The following is a 16,755-nucleotide window of genomic DNA, read 5'->3' on the forward strand; positions in this document are numbered from 1 at the left end:
GAAGAAGTGAGCAGTGACCCACAAAGCTCCTAACCTGCCACATATTTTGTTAGTCTTTAAGGTGTTACTGGATTCTTGTTCTTTTCTACTGCTACAGACAGACTAACACAGATACTCATCTTGATCTGTCACCTAAGTGATGCTCAAAATTTTACAACATACTTGAAATGAAAAATGCTAGGTGTTCAAGGAAGAGGCACTAGAGATCATATTGCAAATTTACATTGATTATTGGCATATACAAGAGAATTCCAGAAGAAAATCTACTTGTGTTGCATAGACTACTGCAAAGTTTTTGATTGTGTGGATCATGAAAAGCTATCATTGGTTGTAAAAGAAATGGGTGCGCCACAGTATCTGATTGTTTTGATGTACAACCTGTATTCTGGACAAGTGGCTACTCTTAGGGCAGAATATGAAGAAACAGAATGGTTTCCAGTTGGCAAAAGTATTACCCAAATATAAGTTTGTTTCCCTATCTATTCAATTGGTGTGCGGAACATAGCATAAGGAAAGCTGGATATATGTGTGTGAAAGCTGGGCAATGAAGAAAGCTGACAGGAAGAAAGTTTATTTATTTGAAATGTGGTTTTGGAGGAGAGTTTTATGAATACCATGGACCAACATCAAAAAGACAAGAGGGTTCTAGATCAATTCATGTCTAAACTCTCCCCAGAAGCTAAAATGTCCAAATTGAGGTGTGACAACTTTCTCACTTACACAAAGTGCCTTCCACCCCCCACAACCTCTCTGTCATAGAGTTACAGGTAGGTCAGGCAGCCACACATCATTACCTGTCTTGCCTCTTCTAAAGTATTCAGAGAGCCATGATCATTTCACATCCCAGGTCCTCTCTCTCAGTCACAGCCCAGTTCCCCTTAAAATAAGCACCCCTCACTCAAACACTGCACAGAGCTATTGAGGATGGGGACTCAAACACTGCTTCATTCACATGGTGCCACCATTTATTTATTCATTTCCTAAAATATAGAGTAAGATCTTAGCTTACACATCTGTATGCTTCTTTTCCAGAGACAGCCAGCTCACAGAGTAAACAAACAATGAATTAACTTTTATTTCTGGCTTAAACATAATATTAGAGTAGATCATGCAGAGGTTATAATCAATACCTTTTAGTATCTTATGAGCAAGAATTCTACTGGCATTGAAGCTGTGAATGAGTGATTTGGCTGCTGCATAAATTAGTTTGCTCTGGGGTCATCCTTCTTGAGATAAGGAAAAATCTGTGAGCCGGAGGCTAATTAAACTGTGAGCTTGCTCACACTAAATCAGCCTAGAGGGAACATTGGTTATAATGTTTCTTTTCACTTTTGAACTGTTTCCTTATTCCAGCATTTGGGATCCTTCGTTACAAATTATTCCTTTTCACTGTCTGACGATTCTGCAGTCGCTGCTGCTCCACCCCTGGGCTTCTGCTTTTGTTGGATCAAGCAATCATTTCCCCACCAGTTGCTGTGCAGGCACATTTTGACCCACAGCTCTCTTCAGTTTCCCTCACATCTACTTGATCTTGTTTTTTAGTGATCAAGTAGATGTGAGGGAAATTGCAGCTGTGCAGCAACTTATGGGAAATTGATCACTTCATCTGACGAAAGCAGAAGCCCAGGGGCTGAGCAACAACTACTGCAGAATCAGTCTCTGTTTTAAGCTGCTCTTCTCCACAGGTTCACTCAGCCAGACTTACCCCCAACTCAACTAACTGCTGTTTTCAACCATCTCCCTCACCAACATCCCATCAGCTCCCATTGGGCACTCTTATGGAGAAGCTGAACCTAACCTGTCTGTCAAATGAGGCTATTATACTTTGATTGCGTTAGGAGAACACAAGAGTCACTAGAAAAGACAATAATGTTAGGAAAAACTGGAGACAGCAAGAAACGAGGAAGACCCAATATGAGATTGATTGACTAAATGAAGGAAGCCACAGCCTTCAGTCTGCAAGATTTGGGGAAGGCTGTTAATGATAGGACATTTTGGAGGTCATTAATTTATAGGATTACCATAAATCAGAAACAACTTGAAGCACTTGACACAAACACACAAGCAACTAGTGGAACCCTAGGAATGCAGCTGGGCTCTTTTGCAGTTTGTCAGTCTCTTTTCATGTTCCCGGAACTTAAAGGATGAGTTCTATAGGGCAGGCAGAGGGGGAAATCATATGTGGTGGAAAACCAATTGCCAAAACAACCTTCCTTCCCAGTGCCAGCTCTGTTTCATGTAATACTAGACAGACTAAATAGATAGGTTCTGCCTGTATGTCTGGGTACCCCAGTTTGTCCACAGAATATTACACAAGTTTATGATGAACAAAGGATACAAGATGTTTAAAATGAAAGATTCATGGGAGATTATTTTGGACAGTATGTTGCTTATTTTTCAAAGGACTCTTGTGTTTAGCAGAAATGGCCTTTTTATTAATACCTTAAATAGAAATCTACCATGATAGAGTGGCCATACAGGTTACATATTTCTCTGAAGACGTCTGCTCCGTAATAAATCATGCCCGTTCTGAGAGAGGTTAAGCCACTGGATAGAAGTTTCTCCTACTTTTGGTCAGTTCCCTGTTTCTGCTCCTTGTCATGCTTGATGCTATTCTTCTTGTATCGAAAATTATCTCACTTCATCCCACCCCAGTCCCAATGATTCTGTGGTTTGTAGGAAATGTACTATTTAGCAACCTTAGAAGAATCTTCCATTGAACATATTGCATAGATTGTAAGCATTAAGCATTACTGGAAAAAGACAGAAGTGAAACAGCATTGATCACTTAGCCAGAAAAAAAAAATGCCTGGCATGCTTTCCAACTGTGGCAGAAATTAAAGCAGATTGCAAACAGGATACTTACAATGGAGTCATAAACAGAATTATATCCTTCTAAGCCCATTGAGGTCAACCCTGCTTAGAATTGCTAGGAACTGTCAGGAATAACATCAATCAAAGCTGGCCAGAACTTTAGCTACCTTGCCTTGAAGTCAATGATTTTAGCCTTGTAAAAGGATGGATCATCATGACTTGATCTCTTTGCATAACAACATTATTTATTAGTCTGGAGTTACCTGATTTCCAGAACCAAAATATCCATGAACTCCTGTTCTATTGATATTCAGCTATTCGGTATGAAGCACAGATCATCTTCTCATTGAGAACTGATACTGATAACGGCACAAAGTGAAGTATTTGCCCTATTCAAGGGTAATCATAGAAGAGTAATATTGTGGAAGCATGCTGAAGACATATGAATTCAGGTCCCTGAAACACTTAAATGTGTGATGAAGCTCTCTCTCCAGAAAGTCAACAGTAGCAGCTCAGACTTCACAACTCATCTGTTGGCTCCAGGCTCAGTTTGAGCCCTGGGATGTTAAGACTTTGTGAGATTGCCATTGGACATTTATTTAACCACACTTTTTATAGCTTTTCATTGTAGGTCAATGAAAACTCTTGAGCATTTTCTCCAGGTCATTTCAGACATGGCTCACGTAATGCAAGTGCAAACTTCAGTCTCCAAGAGATAACCTGCCCTGCCACATTCGTCTTCTGTGCCAAACATAAGGAGGGGCATTTGTCTTTTGGAAGGCCAGCGTGGTATAGTGGTTAGCATAGGATCTGAGCAGGGCTGGCCCTTCCACTAGGCAAACTGCCAATTGCTTAGAGCGCTGGCCTTCTGGGGGTGCCGAATTGGGCACCTTTACATGACTCAGTGATTCGGCACCCTCACCCTCCCAGCACCCTAGGCAACCACCTAGTTTGTCTAGTGGGCAAGCCAGCCCTTCATGTGGCAGAAAGAAAGCATGTGATCAGTTCAGCTCTTGACAGAGTGGCTAAAAGAGGGCTAAAAGAGTTCCAGGCTCCAAATAACTACACAATGACTCAGTGTCAGAACAAACAGACAATGGAAGAAAGTAGTAGTAGTAGTTGTTGTTGTTGTTGTTGCTGCTGCAGTGGTAGTAGTAGTAGTAGTAGGGGTCAGGGTGGTGTACATTATAATATATAAATGACAAGTTTGACTTGTAACTTAATTCTTTATAGTTGTGCCTAAGGGGTCTGGAGCACTTTAAAAGACCTTGTGCAGATTACAGTATAATCTTTTCTTAAAGTAACTAACAAAAGGTTAATAACATTATTATTATAACATGGCAAACAGTGCAGAAGTGCCATTCAGTGCAGAGCCAAATTCTCCAACCATACCCAGCATGGCAGCTGTTGCATTAACCTGCTGATTCCACCACCTGAACCAGCCAGCTGGTGATACCAGCACTAACAACCAAAGGCTGGAGGAGCACTTGCACAGGTAGCTTTTCTGGTGACCCTGCAAGAGACTTCTCAGGGCCCCTGCCTAGGGTTGCCAGGTCTGTGTTAGAAAATACCTGGAGACTTTGGGGGCAGGACCAGCCCTAGACTGTCTGGCACCCTAGGCAAAGCTAACTTCTGGCAGCCCCTCTCGCGCACTGATAATGTCACCAAGTCACATGGGGGTACCCAATTTGGCACCCCCAGAAGGCTGGTGCCCTAGGCAATCACCTAGTTTCAGGCCCTGTTTGAGGGTGGATCTGGGAGAGGGTGGGTTTCAGGGAGGTGAGGGGCCTCAGCATGGTATAATGCCATAGAGCCCACCCTTCAAAGCAGCCATTTTCTCCAGGCAAACTGATTTCTACCAGCAGAAGATCACTTGTAAAAGCAGGTGACCTCCAGGCCCTATCTGGAGGCTGGCAACCCTACCCCCTTCCTCTCTTCTACTTATCACCAGACCCATATGCCTCCCGTGTGCCTGTGTGTCTTTCCTCTGCCCACTTGTGAACCTTCCCACTGCCCAAGCTCACCGCTGCCTGGAGCCCTTTTCCCAGTGGCACTGGGCAGTAAGTATACCTGGGAACAGTGTGTATGTGTGGTGGCTGCTCAATAACACAGGAAGCCCCACTCAGCAGCAATCTGGATCCATGCAGGGTCTTGCACTGCCCATTGCCCATTTTAAAATTACAGCAGTTATATTCTGCTGAGGATGTGAACCACTCTGCTCAGTAGGGGGGAAAGATTAGAGAGAACATTGCCTGGGAGACTGGTGAGTGCTAGCAAATAACTGAGAGGGAAACCAACAACAGTGGGCCATGCCAGAAGCCTTGGGCACCAGCACCTGCCCCACCTCAGGGTATACTGACTCCAGCCCTGTTCAAAGGGCTGAGGAACATTAATCAAAGCAGTGTGGTAAAAACTCTTCTCTACAAAGGATAAAAGAGAGGAGGGGAGAATGATCTAAGTTGCTTTGATTGCTTGTCAGGTAGAAAGCCAAGGTATGAATTAGGCAAGTAAATGAACAACGTTTTGGGCACAAATTCCACACAAGGACCTCTGCTCAGAGTAGTAGCAAGACCCATAGCAGTGCCTATTCTGGATACAGCAGGGTGAGTTATTCAGTACTGTAAAGGACTTAGTGTCTTGATGTTCTAACACAGATTCTACAGAATAAAACCACTGTCTCGTTTCTCCAGCCAGAAGAAAAGAAAGGTGCACAAAAAGATGCTACTCGTAGTTATGACTTTAGCACTTTATTTATTTCAATCCTTATACCTCCTTTTCTTCCCAGTGGAGATCCAAAGCAGTCTACAACATCATTTTCTCCCTCCATTTTTATCCAGGTACAGCCCCCACCTTGTACAGTGGTTTAGGATGAGAGAGATTGACAAACCTGAGGTCTCCTAATGTGCTTCCTTGGTAGAGCATGGATTTGAACTTGGGTCTTCCAGTCTGAGCATCTGCTTCCCATCAATTTCTATAATCCTCTATTACAACACTGATTATTTGACTAGTCAAAGACATTAACTCATGTTGAACTGTATTTAAAATAGTGGTATGAACTATACTGCTCAACAAACTTTAAAAACTTGCACCCTGAAGATCTTTTTTCCAGCTGGAAAGGTCTACTTTGCTAAGTCACAGTGGTATTGGGACCATGGAGGAAGAAAAAACTGTAGAAATGCACAACCAACTCTACCTTGCTAAGTGGCATGGTATTATAAATACCTGTGTTTACATGTATAAGCCATTCCATAATATTACAAAACAAACACCAAAAGGAAGATTATTGTGATGGAACCCCCTCACACCAAATTGCCCATGTCAAAAGTGTCTCTCATTTGTTAGTTCACTGTCTCCCAGCAGGCAGCCTGGTAAATCACAGAACAGGTCCTCAGTTCTCCCTCTAGTTCTTTGTGCAGGCTTCCCCATTCCTTTTCCAAATCTTCTTTTGTCTTTTCTCATCCATAACAGTAGCTTCTGTACAGAGCTTCTGGTCCCTTTTGGATGATACAACAATCTCCAGGATTCTCATGGCTTGGGTCCTATTTGCCAGATCAATTTTGTCTTTCACCCACTCTTAGGGTACTCTTAGCAGGTTGTAGAGACATGGGGTGGAGGGGGGTCAGTGACAGTATGATATCACTTCCAGGAAAAATCCAGAAGTAGAATTGCAGCTCTATGGGAATCACTGAAAACTGTGTGGTAAAACAAGGAAGTGATACCACACCATCACCTGGCAACACTTTTTAAAACATTTTTCTCCTGCCAGCTGCAAATGGCAGTGGTGGAAAACAGGAAACGGGGGATTTCCCATTTCTAACAGGCACTTGGCAGTCCTAACCATCCTAGAGAACCATCCCTTGAATAAGGCTTCTATGCCATGACTAGATTTCTAGAACAGTCCATTCAAGACAAGCTCTGCAGGAGGCAGCATTCAGGAGGACTCCCAAATGGAGATAAGTCTTTTCATATTGAACTAGGCAGGCCAAGAGGTACAAAGCTTCCAGACAAATTGAAGGACAGCTGGATATATTGACTCTATTAAGTTTCTGCTCTGGACCTCATTCCAACCTATATGGTCAGCTTATCACTGGATACAGCATTACAGTTTGGGATCAGCCATTCTGTGTTAGAACCTCCATGAACCCTGAGCATACCATAACACAAACAGAAGCCAATCCTACAACAGTTTTTACAGGGTCAACAATCCTCTTGTCAAGGAGGGCAAATTCTGATCACAAGAATTATGATGCAGTGGTGAGCCCTCAGTTTCAAAGGCATGCCAACCTCCAGGCGAGTCCTGGAGATATCCCACTATTGATTTCAATTGATCTCAAGATGACAGAAATCAGCTCAACTGGGAAAAAATGACTATTTGGGGAGGTGGGCTCTATGGCATTATACTCTGCTGAAGACCTACCACAGGCTCCACCCCCACCTCCCCATGCTACAAAATCTCCAGGTACTGTCTCACCTAGAGTTGGCAACCCTAGTTTCACTTGTGGTGGGGGAAGGGAGTCTCAGTATTCAAATACAGATTAGGAAATCTTGTCCCCTGAATCCTTGGGAGGGAGAGTACACTTACTCAGGACTGGTGTCAGTATACCCTAAGGTTAGGTTGCCAACTTCCAGGTGGGAGCGTGGAGATAACCATGTCAAAAATACTAAATACAACAATTCAATGCACTTCCATATATTGTATACCATGTAACAATATATTTCTAAATTCATTAACAATTCCAATATTGATATTATTCACAACAGTATATCAAATAATATTACAAATTCAGTCTCAGTTCATTTAAGGATATAAAGTCCACAATAGATGAAAAATTCCATTTTTCTTCAGTAGAGAAGTACCCAACAGGTGCAGACAATTTCCTTCAGAATAGAAGAAGCTTCAGAATTAAAGTGACACATTTCCTAGGTAAAATGGGCTGTGTTTCAGTCAATCCTTCATCTGACAATTAATCACTTTTCTGGAACCAGTGCTCCATATACTAAATGCAAAGGCAATAGCCAGTTTCATTCACTGGGCACAAGTGGTTCTCCTAATTGCGGCAGAAGCTGCACCTTACCAGTAAATACAACCTGGAACCAGTGCTCTAAACAATGCAAATGCAAAAAGTCAATTTCTTTTGGCACAACGCTTCAGTAGCCAACTTCCAGGTGGGGCCTGGAAATCTTCCAGAATTACAACTGATTCCCAGACTATAGAGATCAATTCCCCTGGAGGCAATGAGAGCTTTGGAGTGTGAGCTGTATGGCATTATATCCCTCTAAAGACACTCCCCTCCCCGAACCCCAACCTCACCAGGCTTCCTCCCCCCCCCAAATTTCCAGGAATTTCCCAACTAGAGTTGGCATTTCTACCTGAGGTGGAGCAGCTGTCGGAACCCAGGGATTCTGGCATGGCCCCACAGTCACTGACACTTCACCAGGGCACTTCCCCTAGTACCTGTCCCTGTGCCTTTCCCCGCCCATTCACTTGCAAGCACTCCACCAGCCATGCTTCCAGGTTCCCAGCATTGTTCAATTTAGGGAGGGTCTGTGGCTCAGTGGCAGAGCATCTACTTGGAATGCAGAAGACCCCAGGTTCAATCCACACCGTCTCCAGTTCAAAGATCTGGCAGGAGATGATGTGAAAGACCTCTGCCTGAGACCCTGGAGAGCCTCTGCCAGTCTGAGTAGACAATACTGGCTTTGATGGACCAAGGGTCTGATTCAGTATAAGCAGGGCTTTTTTGGAGCAGGAACGCACAGGAACACAGTTCCAGCTGGCTTGACAGTAGAGAGTGTGGCCTAATATACAAATGAGTTCCTGCTGGGCTTTTCCTACAAAAAGGCCCTGTGTGAAACTATAGTGACATCAGGGGGTGTGGCCTAATCTGCAAATGAGTTCCTGCTGGGTTTTTTCTACTAAAAAAGCCCTGAGTATAAGGCAGTGTCAGGTGGTTTCATGAGATTTCCTGGTGTGGTGGGGGATCCCTCCCGTTGCCCATTGCTGGGCTGGGAGTACCAGCTGTAGTGCCATGTCAGTTCCAGTTTGAAAAAAATGGAAGTGACATAAGATATCTCTAGAGTTATCTGTGTCACTTCTGTTCTTTTTTTAAAACCAGAAGTGATGTGGTGTTACAGCTAGTATTATGGGCCACCCCATATCCCTGCCCACAGCTCTCCTGTCAGATGTAGACGATCCTAACGGGGAAGTACATGTGGGTGATGCACAGCAGCAGCACTCCTGGAAGCCACAGTAGCTGCACACACTAACCAGTGCTGTTGGAGACTGGGCATAAACGTAATGCAAGTGGCTGTGTGCAAAGACAATGAGAGGACTTGTGAGAGGGAGAAGGATGCACAGTCAAATGGCTGCAACACAGGTGGGTGGGGGGAAAGGAAGAAAACACAAAGGGGCTGATGTGGGCAGAAGGGGGCCACAGGCACTTGTCTTCCCCACAGGCCCCCAAAACTTCGGACCAGAATGCACTTATTCCCTTCTTTTTTCTCATTCACCTCAAACTTTTCTTCCTTTCTTCCTTTCTTCCTTTCTTCCTTTCTTCCTTTCTTCCTTCCTTCCTTCCTTCCTTCCTTCCTTCCTTCCTTCCTTCCTTCCTTCCTTCCTTTCTTCCTTCCTTTCTTCCTTCCTTTCTTTCTTTCTTTCTTTCTTTCTTCCTTCCTTCCTTCCTTCCTTCCTTCCTTCCTTCCTTCCTTCCTTCCTTCCTTTCTTCCTTTCTTCCTTTCTTCCTTCCTTCCTTCCTTCCTTTCTTCCTTCCTTCCTTCCTTCCTTCCTTTCTTCCTTTCTTCCTTTCTTCCTTTCTTCCTTTCTTCCTTTCTTCCTTTCTTCCTTCCTTCCTTCCTTCCTTCCTTCCTTCCTTCCTTCCTTCCTTTCTTCCTTTCTTCCTTTCTTCCTTTCTTCCTTCCTTCCTTCCTTTCTTCCTTCCTTCCTTCCTTCCTTTCTTCCTTTCTTCCTTTCTTCCTTTCTTCCTTTCTTCCTTTCTTCCTTTCTTCCTTCCTTTCTTTCTTTCTTTCTTTCTTTCTTTCTTTCTTTCTTTCTTCCTTCCTTCCTTCCTTCCTTCCTTCCTTCCTTCCTTCCTTCCTGATTGTCTCATTCTGTATCTCTTTCTGTTTCCCTCTTTCTCATTCTCTTTCCATTTCAGAAAATCCAGGAGCAGAGAACTACATGCAGTTGGGGCATAGAATAAACCCTGCCTTGTCCCAGGAAATAGGGCATCAAAAGGCTAAAAGACTGAAGGAAATGTGCAGAGCTGACCACGGATCAAGAAGGAGAAGCTGGAGGGTGAGACCAGAAAGAAAATACAGAGGAAATAGGGCATTAAGGCCTGAAAGGGCAGGTGAGAGAGTGTACTATAGAACCACAAGATACTCAAGGTCAAGAGGGACCACGTGCTATAGGCAAAACAAGAGAAGACTGCTATGAAGGCCATGATTCAGCGTAGTGTAGTGGTGGCCTAAGATCTGGGAGATCCAGGTTCAAATCTTACTCTCATGGAAGGTTGCTGGGTGGGTGACCTTGGACCAGTCACATATATTAGCCTAACTTTCTTCACAGAGATTAAATGAAAGAGAAGGATGTAAGCCACTTACAGCTGGCACTTGGTGGGAGAATGGGGAGGCAGAGACATAAGAGAGCACTGACAGCATGATGTTTTCTACCAGATTGCCAAGGTTAGCATCTCTGACTGCTCATACTGATAATCCTAGTATTGCAAGGGGTGGGGATTTCCCATTGGTTTTATGAAGGGAAATGGGAAATGCATGAAAATGTTCTTCGGTGCTGTGGATGGGAATGGTCATAGAATTGAAATGTCTATTTGTTAAGATATGCTTGCTAACACACCACAATGTGTACAATGTCACTAGGAGTAGGAATTTCAATCCTTATGCTTTATATGGAGCTAAATAATAGACATTTATGACCAAATCCACCAACAGTAGAAGTGGGATGATGGAAGTCGTGAGTGTTGACACAAATGTTGTCTAAACATAAAAACAGGTTTGCATTCAGCTTGTGAAAGCAACCTTGACCAGTTCTGAATATACTATTCCTTATTAACTTGATTAAAAAAGCAAAACAGGTATGCTTTGGCCCTGATCTTTTGAGAATTTGTTATACTTATAATAATAGCTAGCTTGCTCTGAGAATCCCAAAGCAGGGAGTAAAAAAAGGGTCAGTAGTGAAAAGTCTCCTACAGGCTTGATCCAGGATTATTATTCTGCTCAATAATGTGAACTTCAGTCCATCTCTGCAGCTCCCAGATCTGCCATCATAGTTTCCCTGTCCCATCTCAGACCCCCGCCCCTCTTCTGTCCTACTGTCTTTCTCTTTTCATCCTTCCCATTGTTCTACTATGACCCCCATCTTCCTAAATCCCTTCTTTTTTCTTTCCTGAGCCCTTCAAACCTTTCTTTCTCTAGGAGTTCTGCCATCTCCACAGTAGGTTAACCAAAGGCAGCCAGAGGGCCAACAAAGCTTAATTCTGCACATGAAAGCATGTACCCAGAATTAAACTTTGTTGGTTGTTGTTGCAGTTATTACAAGCCATTGGACTCCAACTTGGTTCTGTTGCTTCAGATCAATACAGCTACCCACCTGAATCTTCTTCTTCTTGTTTGAACCATTGAAAACGATGAGATTTGCTTTGAGGTGAAATTATTCCAAGGATTTCCTTCCTACTCTGGGGGTCACCTTGATTCTTTCAGATTGTGTATCCAGTGCCATTTCTTCACACCACTCTGTGTTTGTTGTTGCCAGTAGGCTTCCAGTTGTGTATGTGTTGTGAGGTGTGACTTTCAGGTGTATGTGTTGTGGGTCCCTTATCCAGGTTTTGGCCACTGTGTTGGACTGAATGAGCCATTGGCCTGATCCAACATGGCTTCTCTTATGTTCTTATCTCTCATTGGCAATGGAAAGTGCCGTCAAGTCACAGATGACTTATGGCAACATGGACAGAGTGGGTTGTGCATGTGAACCTGCTATGTAAGATTCATTTTCCACAGCCTTGCATTTATAGTAAGCCTGTTGGATTATTGCAGTCTGGGCTCAAAAAGTACTGCTTGCAAGCCAGTCATGGGGCCAGTCTCACACAAGTACAGACCCCCCCCCCCATTTGCCACACTACTGCAGACTTTCTTAAGCAGCGCAAGTGGCAGAAAACTAAGATTCAGTCTGCAGTTATTACAAGCTGTTCACATGAATTCTTCACCAAGAACCCAGATGGAACAAAACACAGACATTTCATGTTGGTTGTCCACAGATTTCCAAGTATTTGCAAGCCTTCCTGAAGTAGCAACAATGCCATCCTAAGCAGAGTCATACTGTTCTAAATCCACTGATGTCAGGGGGCTTGGAAATATATAACTCTGCTCAGGTCATTGTAAGTTAGTTGCTTAAGCTGAGGGTGAACTGCAGAGTTAAAGGCAGTGTGTGATAGAGTCAATATTGCTTGAGGCAAACACATTCATTGTACTGGCATTGCCCCAGGTCAAGCAGGTAACACTACTGCATAATTTTTGACACACAGAGACATTTGGGGATGTTCTGTTCCAAGTTCAGTGATGCATTTTTGTACATTTCCAATTTATTTATGTATTTATTTTGTTTGACTTATATCCCACACTTCCCACAAAGCAGGCTCAGAGCAGGTTCCATCAGAAGTTAAACAATTAAAAACAAGATTAAAATTGCAATATAAAACAGCTAAAACTCAAGACTTAAAAACTCTGTCTTGACAGTTATGACACATTGGTCCAGAGGTCCATCAAATCTCAAGATCACCAGAAGGGGGCAGGCCTAATAAAGGATGACGTCTGCCACCTCAACTGAAGGCCTGGCAGAAGAACTCTGTTTTATAGGCCCTGTGAAACTGCAGCAGGTGCCCTGGGGCCCTGATCTCCAAGAAGAGCTCATTTCACCAGGCAGGGACCATGGCCAAAAAAGCCCTGCCCCTAGTTGAAGCAAGTCAGACATCTCTGGGGCTGGGGACTTCTAAAAGATGTTGTGTTGTTGATCTTATATTCCTATGGGGTTCATATGGGGAGAGACTAAAGGAGGGAGAAAGATAGACACAGATAGATTGCTTTGGGTTACTTCTCATTTTCATTTCAAGGAAACAAATGACTCTTTGAAATCTAACCTGTGTCTGATATAAGTAGGTAGTTGACAAATTCCCTACCATCACCTCCGTTGACATCTTCAGTGCTGCACAAGGCCACATAGTGAACTGGTGAGTCATACCCTCTCTTCTCTGGTGCTGCTCTGCCCATTGCAGAAGCAGCTTGATATTCCCACCATTCCATCTTCAGATCAAGCACTGGAGGGGAGGGAAGAACAAAGGTCTTCCCAGGCAGTTCAAAGCAGAGGTTTATCTTCCAGTGATCAGCTTCCAGCAGCAACTTCTTCTCCAAAACAGATTAGGGGGAGGTGAGGGGGGCAGAAGGAGCATGAGAATGTGCTGCTTCCATTGAAGACTGCAAAGGGGCAAGGAGAAGGCTGCAAAAGTTGTGTTCCTCAACAATAGCAGCAATTTTAATGAGAGTTATGGGGCAGGGAGATATGGGAAGAGTTTTCCCTGACTGATTGCATATTAGTAGTTGAGTAAAGAACTTCATAATGGAGTTCAGAGTTGTTCCCTCATCTCCTCATCTCTGCTTCATCAAAGACACCATGTGGGGAAGGAAGACATGTAAGGTAGGACCATTTTCAGAGTTCTGTCGATAAACCAGACTCACTGGACCTTTATGAAAAACCAGGTAGACCAACAGAAGCAAAATGTTTGTCATTTTTATACGTAGCAGAGTTAGAGTAAGGGCCACACCTTGTTGGGACTCTTGGGAGCAGAGGGGTGATTCCTCCTCATATCTTACTGCTTAATTGAGCAAAGTTTGAAGACTTCCTCCAGCCTAAGGAGCCTTCCACTAGAGGAAAAGCCACTTAAGGTGGAGGAAAGCTCCTTGGAGGATGTTGGATCCACCGCACTGCCCAAAGGTGGGGAGACTATATCTTGCTTCCTTTCAACTCCATCCCAGACTGTAGCTTGTTTACTCTGGCTCATAGAAATCAATAGGGGTCACTGAGAACTGAGTCAACCCCTATTTGCATAGTCCTGTGCATTCATCTGCATATTTCCTCCTTGAGCACTGGAGTGTAACGAAACAGAAGGGACATGGAGTATCTCCCTGGCATATAGAAAGTCCTGGGTTCAGTCCCCAGCATCTTCAGTTAACAGGATTAGGTAGATGTGAAAGATCTTTTATCTGGGATTCTGAAGAGCCCCTGCCAGTTAGAGTACAGTACAGTCAGAGTACAATGGAGAGACCTGGGTTCTGACTCTCTTCTGCAATGAAGCTCACTGGGTGACCTTGAATCACTCAAGCTCTGTAAACCCAACCAACCACAGAGAGCTGTCATAAGGAGAGGAGAAGGGAAAGGAGGAGATTGGATTTACACCCTGCCCTTCACTCGGAGTATCACAGCAATTTACAATTTCCTTTTCCTTTCTCTCCTCACAATAGACATCCTGTGGGATAAGTGGGGCTGAAAGAGCTCTTTTGAGAACTGCTCTTGAGAGAGCAGCTCTTTCAAGAACTGTCACTAACCCAAGGTCACTCAGCAGGTGCATGTGAAGGAGTGGGGAATCAAACCCGGTTCTCCTAGATTAATCACCACACCAAACTGACTCTCATGCGAGAAGGGGGTATGTACATCACCCTGAGTACCTTGAAGGATTTAAAAAATATCAAATTAATATCAGAACTGGCCCTGAATTCATAACCCATTTATCAGAGATTGATGCAGGTGCAATGGAACTTTTTAGGCAAGAGGGTACCTGTGCCATTAACAAGAAGAGCCCCAATCAGTAGCCTGAAATATTTGCTGGACCTAGTCGCAGGCTGCAAGTGGCTTGCTCCAGGCTAAGACCAGAAGGAAGAGAAAAGCTTTGATGGAACCAGCCCTCCCTCATGCCGAGAAGAAGACAGTGGGTGCTCTGAGCTCCATATGACAGCCCCCAGTGCCTGCTGTATTAAGATTACAGAGGAAGACTAACAGCTAAAAGGAGAAGCAGGGCTAGGGTTTTACTATCCTGTTAAGGTCTTTACGGGGATCAACATGTCAAGCAATTGATTTGCTCTGGATACGTTTCTGACCATACCAAATGAATGGCTTGGAAAACTTGCTTGCTGCCTAAAATGAAAGATACTGAGGCTCAGACTAGACTGGAAACCATGCCCTCTAACCTGAAAGCCCTTCAGCCCTCATTCTAAGAAATTTGTCTGTTCAGTAAGGAGAGAAAGCCATTTTGCACTTTCTTATTTCTCATGTCTCTCTGTATCCTAAACTTGAGCCCAAAGCACTGAAAGTGAGCTTTGGAGCTGTTTTACTTTCCTTCTCTGCTAATGTAAAGAAATTACATATGAACCCCAAGAGACTCCTTTCTGATTCCCTTTGAGAGGAGAAAGGCGACATACCCTTCATGTTTTCAGCCAGTGGACCTTCAAATGACTGCCCAGCACTTGTAATTACTTGCAAGTCCACAAGAAAGCAAAACCCTAATGCTCTGAAACTCACTGGCTCATTTAACAAGAGAAGAGAGTTGATAGTAAGTTTCCTACCTGCTTTTCTTGAGTGTGCGCAGACTTGGGGACAGAGTGACCATGGCCTCCTGAAGCTTTGCCGGGGAAGCAGACGCCAAAGCGGAGAGCAAGCGGGTGGTATAATCCAAGGGCAGCCCTCAATTTGGGCTCAAAAGAGCGCCTCCCGCTGGCTCCATCCCGAAGATCAGCTTTTCGGAGCTTCCAATTCCCTGGCGACGCGCTGGTCCCACAACTGCAGCTCCGGATCCTCTTTCCGCAGCGGTCCCGTTCGACAGGAGCACTTCAGTTGGGTTCTCGGAAAACTCGCAGCCTCGCCAGCGGTCGTGCCGGGAAAAGCGGCAACTCCGTCAGGCTTCCCTCTGTCTCTGTTCGCTGAAGAAAGAGTTTTGGTCAGCAGGACACCCCTGTTCAGCACCAACAGCCGTGGACAGCTCCAAGCGGGAGGCAAAGCGAGGGACAAGCGCTCGCTGAGGTCGCGCAGCCTCCTCTGTCCCTGAGTCTTTAAACTCCTTCCTTCCTCCTTCCTCGACCTCTTAATCTGCTTTAGGAGGCCAGGGCGCTGGCCAGAGAGACAGCGCAGAGCGGCGATATTATTGGAGGGTGGCAATTTCTTCCATGTTCAAAAAGCAAAATTCCGTCCTCCTGGACATTGCTAGGGGAGAGGGTAGAACTGGTCTACCCCGGAAGGGGGCATTGACAATCTTTTTGATAGCTTGGCTTCTGAATTTTGGCAGACTACAATTACCCCCTCCACTAAGCATTTGCTATATGGCCAAGTCACACATGACACAGAAAAAATCACTAGTCTGTTCCCCAGATGTATACTCAAAAGGAAAAATGCAGCTTTTACTCTTGATGAGGTGGAACCTATATGGTAGTCAGGTTTGCAAACATGGGCTTGCATCACATGCATACATCACATGCATACATCTGAACAATATATGTGCAATAGCTTTATACAGGTTCCTGTAAACCTCCTGTTTTTCAAAAAATTGACTTGTCAGCATGGCCCATCCAGTCCAACACTCTGTGTCACACAGTGGTCAAAACCTAGGTGCCATCAGGAGGTCCACCTGTGGGGTCAGAACTCCGGAAACCCTCCCACTGTTGCCCCTCAGGCACCAAGAATCAGTGCATCACTGCCCCAGACACAGTGTTTCATTTATACCTTGTCCTTGTGGCTAATAGCCAGCCACTGATGGACCTCTGCTCCATATGTTTATCCAGTCATCACTTGAAGCTGTCTATACTTGTAGCTACCACCACTTCTTGTAGCAGTGAATTCCATGTGTCAATTGCTCTTTGGGTGAAGAAGTACTTCCTTTTATGTGT

At 44.3% G+C, this 16,755-nt stretch overlaps 1 protein-coding gene across 1 annotated transcript in view; it reads right to left on the bottom strand.

Moving 5' to 3' along the window:
- Positions 1 to 15,515, bottom strand: part of LOC132590555 (cyclic nucleotide-gated channel cone photoreceptor subunit alpha-like) — a 40,938-nt gene extending 25,423 nt beyond the window's left edge. Inside the window, exon 1 of the mRNA XM_060263487.1 lies at positions 15,442 to 15,515. The gene's annotated coding sequence lies outside the window, so the exon portion shown is untranslated. The remainder of the gene's footprint in view (positions 1 to 15,441) is intronic.
- Between the last annotated feature and the right edge of the window lie 1,240 nt (positions 15,516 to 16,755).

This window comes from Heteronotia binoei, unplaced genomic scaffold (assembly GCF_032191835.1).
Source record: "Heteronotia binoei isolate CCM8104 ecotype False Entrance Well unplaced genomic scaffold, APGP_CSIRO_Hbin_v1 ptg000294l, whole genome shotgun sequence".
In the NCBI taxonomy this organism is placed as follows: Eukaryota; Metazoa; Chordata; class Lepidosauria; order Squamata; family Gekkonidae; genus Heteronotia; species Heteronotia binoei.